The sequence below is a fragment of the Bombina bombina genome, chromosome 2 (assembly GCF_027579735.1).
Source record: "Bombina bombina isolate aBomBom1 chromosome 2, aBomBom1.pri, whole genome shotgun sequence".
Taxonomy (NCBI): Eukaryota; Metazoa; Chordata; class Amphibia; order Anura; family Bombinatoridae; genus Bombina; species Bombina bombina.
Genome location: NC_069500.1, coordinates 970,258,221 through 970,267,686, shown reverse-complemented (window position 1 = coordinate 970,267,686; position 9,466 = coordinate 970,258,221).

Below are 9,466 nucleotides of genomic sequence, written 5' to 3'. Positions count from 1 at the left end.
CACTGCTCCTATGCCAGACACATGTGTTATGGAGGTGTATAGGCTAGATACACCTAGAGTTTATAGAATACTTTTATCAGTGGCAATATTTAAGTCACTTAGTTTAACCAAAAAGTTACTCGTGTCCTTTATATAAGAGCTAGATAGTTCTACAAAAGGTCTTAAAATATGATCTAAATAAATTGAAATGTTGGAACATACAAAATTCATACTAGAGATAATAGGGCGACCCGGGGGGCCTGTAAACTTTTGTGAACCTTAGGTAAGGTGTATAATACAGGTGTTTGTGCATATTCACGAGATAGAAACATAATTTCCTTTTTACCAATGATGCCATTCTTAAAGGCATGTAGAACCTTATTCTTAATCTCCTTTTCAATGTTAAAAATAGGATTATATGGTAAACATTGGTAAACCTCACCGTCTGACAATTGGGACTTAATTTCTTTCACATAATATTCTTTGTCAAGAAGAACTGTTGCTCCGCCCTTGTCTGCAGATTTTAAAATAACATTTTTATTTGTTTGTAAAGCTTTTAAAGCTTTTATGGACCCATTATCTAAGAGACACCTATTAAGGCCATACGAGTCTACATGTTTGTTTGTCTTTATCTTTTTTTGTACTTTATTCTGTAGATTTTTAACATCATCCAATACCAATTTTGAAAAAAAGTCAATGCTATGATCATAATTTGATGGCATATACAGGGAGTGCAGAATTATTAGGCAAATGAGTATTTTGACCACATCATCCTCTTTATGCATGATGTCTTACTCCAAGCTGTATAGGCTCGAAAGCCTACTACCAATTAAGCATATTAGGTGATGTGCATCTCTGTAATGAGAAGGGGTGTGGTCTAATGACATCAACACCCTATATCAGGTGTGCATAATTATTAGGCAACTTCCTTTCCTTTGGCAAAATGGGTCAAAAGAAGGACTTGACAGACTCAGAAAAGTCAAAAATAGTGAGATATCTTGCAGAGGGATGCAGCACTCTTAAAATTGCAAAGCTTCTGAAGCGTGATCATCGAACAATCAAGCGTTTCATTCAAAATAGTCAACAGGGTCGCAAGAAGCGTGTGGAAAAACCAAGGCGCAAAATAACTGCCCATGAACTGAGAAAAGTCAAGCGTGCAGCTGCCAAGATGCCACTTGCCACCAGTTTGGCCATATTTCAGAGCTGCAACATCACTGGAGTGCCCAAAAGCACAAGGTGTGCAATACTTAGATACATGGCCAAGGTAAGAAAGGCTGAAAGACGACCACCACTGAACAAGACACTCAAGCTGAAACGTCAAGACTGGGCCAAGAAATATCTCAAGACTGATTTTTCTAAGGTTTTATGGACTGATGAAATGAGAGTGAGTCTTGATGGGCCAGATGGATGGGCCCGTGGCTGGATTGGTAAAGGGTTGAGAGCTCAAGTCCGACTCAGACGCCAGCAAGGTGGAGGTGGAGTACTGGTTTGGGCTGGTATCATCAAAGATGAGCTTGTGGAGCCTTTTCGGGTTGAGGATGGAGTCAAGCTCAACTCCCAGTCCTACTGCCAGTTTCTGGAAGACACCTTCTTCAAGCAGTGGTACAGGAAGAAGTCTGCATCCTTCAAGAAAAACATGATTTTCATGCAGGACAATGCTCCATCACACGCATCCAAGTACTCCACAGCGTGGCTGGCAAGAAAGGGTATAAAAGAAGAAAATCTAATGACATGGCCTCCTTGTTCACCTGATTTGATCCCCATTGAGAACCCGTGGTCCATCATCAAATGTGAGATTTACAAGGAGGGAAAACAGTACACCTCTCTGAACAGTGTCTGGGAGGCTGTGGTTGCTGCTGCACGCAATGTTGATGGTGAAAAGATCAAAACACTGACAGAATCCATGGATGGCAGGCTTTTGAGTGTCCTTGCAAAGAAAGGTGGCTATATTGGTCACTGATTTGTTTTTGTTTTGTTTTTGAATGTCAGAAATGTATATTTGTGAATGTTGAGATGTTATATTGGTTTCACTGGTAAAAATAAATAATTGAAATGGGTATATATTTGTTTTTTGTTAAGTTGCCTAATAATTATGCACAGTAATAGTCACCTGCACACACAGATATCCCCCTAAAATAGCTATAACTAAAAACAAACTAAAAACTACTTCCAAAACTATTCAGCTTTGATATTAATGAGTTTTTTGGGTTCATTGAGAACATGGTTGTTGTTCAATAATAAAATTAATCCTCAAAAATACAACTTGCCTAATAATTCTGCACTCCCTGTATTTGCTCTGAACTTTAGGACCCAAATTTTTAAGGTGTAACTCACTCGAATTGACTACATAATTAACCGGTTTATCAATATAGCAATCATTAGAAAACATAGACTTCAATTTAAGCGATCTAAAAAACTTGAACAGCTCTTTCTTTATCTCAAGAAAAAGGGCAAAAGGAAAGTCCACGTTGTAACAGTGACGATTCAGTCTCTGTAATCTGTACCTGTGATAAATTTAAAACTAATGATTCACCCTTGCTCCCCGTCTGTTCCGGTTGCTCGTGCGTGGTGCTGCGCCTTTGTCTCCGGCCCCCACGTCTGACCTTGTGTCTGTCTCCGAGTCCCCTGTCGAGGACCCCAGGTCTTGGCTCGTATTAGGTGTTCCGCCATAGCAGCGTCTGTTGTTCCTCCGTCTCCGATAACCGGAAGCTCCTCTGACGTCATTTCCGGTCTCTTCCTATCTCCAATGATACACTGTCCCCAGTGAATAATCCTCCTCATTGCGTAGGAACTTGGTACGTTTACGTGCCTCCAGCACAGAACGGAATTCAGTCACAGCTTTGTTTGTCGTCTCCACCAATTTATTTAGATCATCTGTCTTTAGATTTGCCTTCAACTCTGTCTCCAGCTTTAACAGTTCAGACTGCTGTGTGTCAATCTCTTTTTGTAGACAATCCACAGTTAGAACCATCAGGTCAAACGAACATTTGTTCAAGATGTATTCAAATTTCTCGCAGTATTCTGTGTTGAAAGAGTTGGTCTCACATTCATTCTTAAGCCGTGGGGGATGCGTCCCACCCTATGGTATTCGGCTAATGTAGTAGAATGTAATTCCCAGGCAAGTTTCTTTCTAGACACTTTATCAAACTGTTTGGTGGAAACCTCTACTGTAGGTATTTTCAGGAAGTCTCTGGAACCACGGTCAAGGGTGGTAATACTTGCAGCCTCCATTTCAGTGTAGGCAAACATCTTTGAATTAGTATCTCCATAATTCGTAACTATATCAGTCACCGTATCCATTGCATCAAAGTGCAAATTACCAGTGTGGTAACAATATAAATGCAGTCCAAGTGGTACAGCACAAAGGTTGATGGGTGGTGCAAGCTGTGGGGGTACCACACAAAACCCCAAAATTGTAACACAGTCCAAAGAAAGCAGCAGCACTCACCAGTTATGCAAAAACTTCCATCTTTATTGGGATATTCAAAGAATAAAAGACAACGTTTCGGACCTCTAGTCCTTAGTCATGTCAATACATAAATGCAGGTAACACACCTTAATATAGGGATGGGGGTTAAAAAAATCACACCTACCAATTAACTTTTTAACTGTGAAGTCAATTATACATTGTTGCAAAATGGCAACAGTACAGAATATCAAATACAGAAACTCATAGTTACAAATCCTATACAATTTAAAGAAAAACAGAAAGGTCATATTCTTTATTCATTCCAATAGGAAACATACGCCTAGATTACGAGTTTTGTCAGGAAAAACTCACAGAGCTAACGCTCCTTTTTTTTTTTTTCCAGCCCTCCCTTTAAACAATGCTGGTATTACGAGTTTTCTGAATGGCTGCGTTAGCCTGAGAAAAGTGAGCGTTGAGCAAAATTTAGCTTCATTTCTAACCTCAATACTAGCGTTGCTTACGGTAGAGGTAAGCTGGAAAAACGTGTTCGTGCACGATTTCCCCATAGGATACAATGGGGCTGAGCTGGCTGCAAAAAAGCAGCGTTCAGCATCTAACGCAGCCCCATTGTTTCCTTCTAAGTCTACACCTAACACCCTAACATGAACCCCGAGTCTAAACACCCCTAACCTTACACTTATTAACCCCTAATCTGCCGCCCCCAACATCGCCGACCCCTGCATTATATTATTAACCCCTAATCTGCCGCTCCGGACCCCGCCGCCACTTACATTATACCTATGAACCCCTAATCTGCTGCCCCAACATCGCCGACACGTACATTATATTTATTATTAACCCCTAATCTGCCCCCCCAACGCCCCTGCCACCTACCTACACTTATTAACCCCTAATCTGCCCACCGGACATTGCCGCCACTATAATAAATGTCTTAACCCCTAAACCGCCGCACTCCCGCCTCGCAAACACTATAATAAATTTTATTAACCCCTAATCTGCCATCCCTAACATCGCCGCCACCTACCTACAATTATTAACCAAAAGAAAAATGGATAGCAGCACCACCTTGTAAAAGTTCAATTTATCTTTATTCAAGCCATCATAACACTAAAAAGACAACGTTTCGGTTAAACAACCTTAGTCATGTCTAATTTAACAAATGATTAAAAATGGCCTAATAAAGGCCCTTAGCCACACCTGTATCACTACCTCCAATTAACCCATTGCTTTCCCTTACTATGTTTCAAACTAATTATAGCTCCACCTAGTGGTTGCTCAATCTTATATGTTTATATGTATGGGGCTTCATAGAATACATTGTGAGAAATCTAGGTACAGGTAGAGCTCCATCTAGTGGGCTACAGGAATATAACTTCCATTTTTTCAGAAACAGACATTCCAATCCACAATTATTAACCCCTAATCTGCCGCCCCCAACGTCGCTGCTACTATAATAAAGTTATTAACCCCAAAACCTAAGTCTAACCCTAACCCTAACACCCCCCTAAGTTAAACATAATTTAAATAAAACAAACTAAAATTACTATAATTAAATAAATTAATCCTATTTAAAACTAAATACTTACCTATAAAATAAACCATAATATAGCTACAATATAACTAATAGTTACATTGTAGCTATTTTAGGATAAATTTTTATTTTACAGGCAACTTTGTATGTATTTTAATCTTTAATATTCCTCTTGCGATTTCCTTTTAGAATCAGAAAAACAGATAATGCCACAGGTACACAGAAAATACCTGGGCAGCAAATTCTGCCAAATGACTCCGGCAGGAGATTGAGAGGAACCGCAGGGCCCTGCATGTGACGCCATAGAGGCTTGGGACGTTTAAGGAGAAAGCTGTGGCATTGCCTGAACAGCATCATCCTGGGAGACATGAGGCTCAGAGGGCAACATTCAATAGATTCTATACATTTGCCCTACCAGTGACTATGACCATAACCAGAATTCTCAGGTACTAAACTGCTGACTTAGCAACTTTGCTATTCAAGCAGCAATGAGCATTTCCCCTGAGAAGCATGAAACATGTGAATGAAATAAAATCTTTGTTAATAAAGGATGCATCCTAAAAATGAGAGTCAAAAAAGTTTGTAACAAACCAATTTAGTCCTTAAGAGCCACTAATCAATTTAACTGGATTAGCTCACCACTGAACTACAGTGGAATTAACCTGCATATAGAAACCCTCAACTTGAGGATGTAAAAATATGCACTCCGGTAGTACTCTAGACTCTATATAATGTATGACATATAGGATATTTTTATTGTAACATTAACATAAAGTCTCAGTAAGATTCATTAACGTTGTCCACTTAAAATGAATCCTGTCATTTTTAAGCCATGTCTTCTCTCCAGAGAAACAATCAGAGGCAGGCATAACAACGTTGGTTTCACACAGAGAACGAAACGGATTAACGTCTGACTGAACAAGATCTAAGACCTGCCCTCAAAATGGTGACACTCCGCTCCTGTGATGGAGGTGGGCCATAAAATCGGCATGGGGATGAAGTGCGCCACTTATCGCACTTATTACTGTCGAGAACAAGAAATGGCGCCACAATTAAAAGTGCGCTCACCTGTATCTACCACCTCCGATATTAAATTCCCCACATTAGCATTGTGAAGCTTAATTCCATACATTGAGTCACTTTAAAATAAACTGAATGTAGATTATGAAAGAAAAATTTAATCTGAGCCACCACAGAGCGTTAACTCCATTCTCCCTGAGATTAACCATTAAATCTCCAGTCACATGTTAATGAAGTGCCTCCCCACTGGCAGTATATCCTTCATTAAGGATCTTCAGTCCCATATTTAGTACAGATTGTATATTTTTCTTAACCCCTTCAGTGCCAGCCTCCTAGCCCCAGAAGACAAAAGGCACTTACCTGCACATCTAGCTGTCCGGCAGTAAGACAGCTCACATGGCATGGAGGGATGCCACTCCATACAGAGACCTGTGAAAACAGAAAGAACAGAATAAACCTACTCTGGCTTTCTATATCTGGGCAGCAACATGTTAGGAAAACGCAGCAAAGCCCACTCCATAAGTTCCTAACTGCTTAAAAGCCACCATTGCCCTACTGAAGAGACTAACGTGGAGTATGGCTATACCCAAATTTGAGAGGAAAGATCAGAGCAAACTTACTCTAGCTTTCAAAATAATAAAATCTTGATTGAAGTGAAATAAATCCATTTTCTTTAGACACCAAATCTTCACCTCCTCCTTGCACCGAAGGCAATAGAATGACTGGGGGTTGTGGGAAGGGAAGTGATACTTAACAGCTTTGCTGGGGTGCTCTTTGCCTCCTCCTGCTGGCCAGGAGTGATATTCCCAACAGTAATTGATGAAGCCGTGGACTCACCATATCTTAGGAAAGAAATATAAGTTTACAAGACACAATTATAGAGAACAATATTGGGAAAATAAGAGGGAACACTATAGGGATTGTAAATATAATAATCACTGGAGACCTTACTCTAACACAGGTTAAAGTAAAGCAGGAATTGATAAGGAAAACAAGTTTGTACACACTACCTTAAGAAATAAATCTTAATTTTATCCAACTAGTGAGAAGGGCGACAACATTAAACTATTTGAACAAAAAGTAAAAAAAAGATCTAGAGAAACAAAAGGACACTTTTATTAGATTTAAGCTGAATTAAGAAGAAAGTAAAGTTTTGAGAGAACTTAGAAATAATAAAGAAATAGTAATTAAACAGGCGGATAAAAGGGTTGTAATTATGAACACCATTGATTATCTAGAAGAGGCCAATAGACTCTTGGGTGATGTGAATACATACAAAAGACTAAAAGGAAATCCTATAAAAACCTACCAAGAAAATTTGGTGAAATACTGATAGGGGCGAGAGAAAAGGGACTTATAAATATGAGAGAGTATAATTTTCTAGATATAAAATACCCAAAACCCCCAATATTTGTAGTCTGCCTAAGATTCACAAATTACAATAAATATACCGAATATCACAAAGAAAAAAATGTGAAATAAATGTGATAACAAAAATCATAAAAGGAAAACCAAATAAAGTTCTGAATCAAGGATATGTCTGTGTCCTCTGGATGAGTTTTTCAGCTTGTTAGCATTCCTCAGTGAGATCCCATAAAAAAGTAAACAGAAGGGGGGCGGAGCTAGCCAGTGAACAGAGCAGACGTGTATGCCTAGAGCTCCTGAGATAAGATAGTAAAACCTGCTTAAAAATAACGTCTCTTTATTCACTTCTCCTGAAAATCCAGCCTGGAGGGATTACTAGCTACTTGCTTTACTTTGGGACTCCTGTTGCCTTGCTTTTTACAGCATTTCATATTCTACAGCAGTGGTTCTCAACCAAAGTGACCTCAAGGCCCGGTAAATTTTAGCTGGACATGTCCAGGGCCCGGTAGTTTTATATATATATATATATATATATATATATATATATATATATATATATATATATATAGTAAGCAGCAGGGATTTGCCCTATCAGCAACTAAGCAGTTCAATGTGGGTTTAGTGGGGGCCCTGGAGTGTGGGGGTCCTGCCGAGGGTCTGTCGCTGTGAGGGACATGGAGTGTGAGGTCTGGCCCTGGAGGTTGGGGGCCCTTTCTTTGGCCCTTAATGTTGGGGGTCCTGGCTCTGGAGGTTGATGGGCCTGCTGGGGTTAGGGCAGGGAGGCTACCATGTTCATTTGCATAAATTTGAATACATTTGGGTCAGTGTGAGACAGTTTTCCTGGGGCCTTGATTGGTCTCAGTCTGCCCCTTGTGTGCAGTGGGGTAAGAGTGTCAGTGGGGGCATGACAGGTCAGGGCCCACCAGCAGGGCTATCACGGCCCGGTACTGGGCCACGGCCCGGCTGTTGAGAAACCAGGTTCTACAGGACCGGACAGTTTCCACCCTTAAAGTGACCCTAAGAAGCGATCCTCAAGTCCTTCACCACAATCTCCCAGCATCGGGTACTTGGAGGTACCCCCCCGGACACCTACCTACAAGGGATCACAGCCACAAACACCTGGAGAACGTCGGTCCGGTTGGCGAAAAGGCATGAAAGGCCGCCATTAACCGCTGACATCACCGGACCACGACATAGTGGAAGGGAGCTAGCGGTCACTGGGCACTGGTGAGTGCTAAGTCATTAGACTTTAATAGGCGATCCCCATAACCACTTCACCACGCTGCGAGCACTAACAGGGGATAGGAGCGCTACACTAGCAGATCACTGTGCACCGGAGGGCCGGGGCTCCGCTCCGGTGCCTACAATACTAGTGCCGCATTTGCCTGTCATACCATACAAGTCTCCTATGACCTGTGCTAACCTGAGGCATAAGAGACCGGCACGCCTGCTCATTAATCAGACCACCACTTTTCATGAGACATCACAGCCTACAGCTCAGGGCTACAATATACCTATATTAATACAAAGACATCTGCATACTGTTGGAAATTTATGCTACCAGTGCCCTGTCAATTACATCTGCCTGCCACATGGCCATCTGCAAATACTCTCTCTGTTTCACTGTTTAATGGGACACAATACTTGTACTTTGGCCCCCTATTAAAATTGCAAACAACCACCACACTTTAGCTGAGGAGGTGTGGATTTTGCCCTGTCTGACTTGGAACTGTGCTCTTAATCTCCCTAAAGAAACAAGAGATTGTCAACATTATTGCATACTGCTTTACCATCCCTGATTCCTCCTAGCACTACAACTCCTAAACTTATCTCTTGCACAGGGAAAGGCTGAAAAACTGTGTCTCTCCCCCTCCTTTCCTGCTCCATTTTAGAGCAGGTCATACCCCAGTTCCCTTTACCGCCTGAGCCCAGTGGTGGCATTTTCCCTGGGGAGAGACACCTCAAATATTGGATTGCTGACTCTGGAAGCTAGTCATCACCATACCCCAATTAGATAGGCTTATATCCATAACTATAACTAAACCTACTTAAGTTACCCCTCTTTTACCTAATCTCTCTAGCCTGGCAATGAGGTGCTAGGCATTACGGCACCCCTCTCCACCGGTGCGAAACAGCTGTGC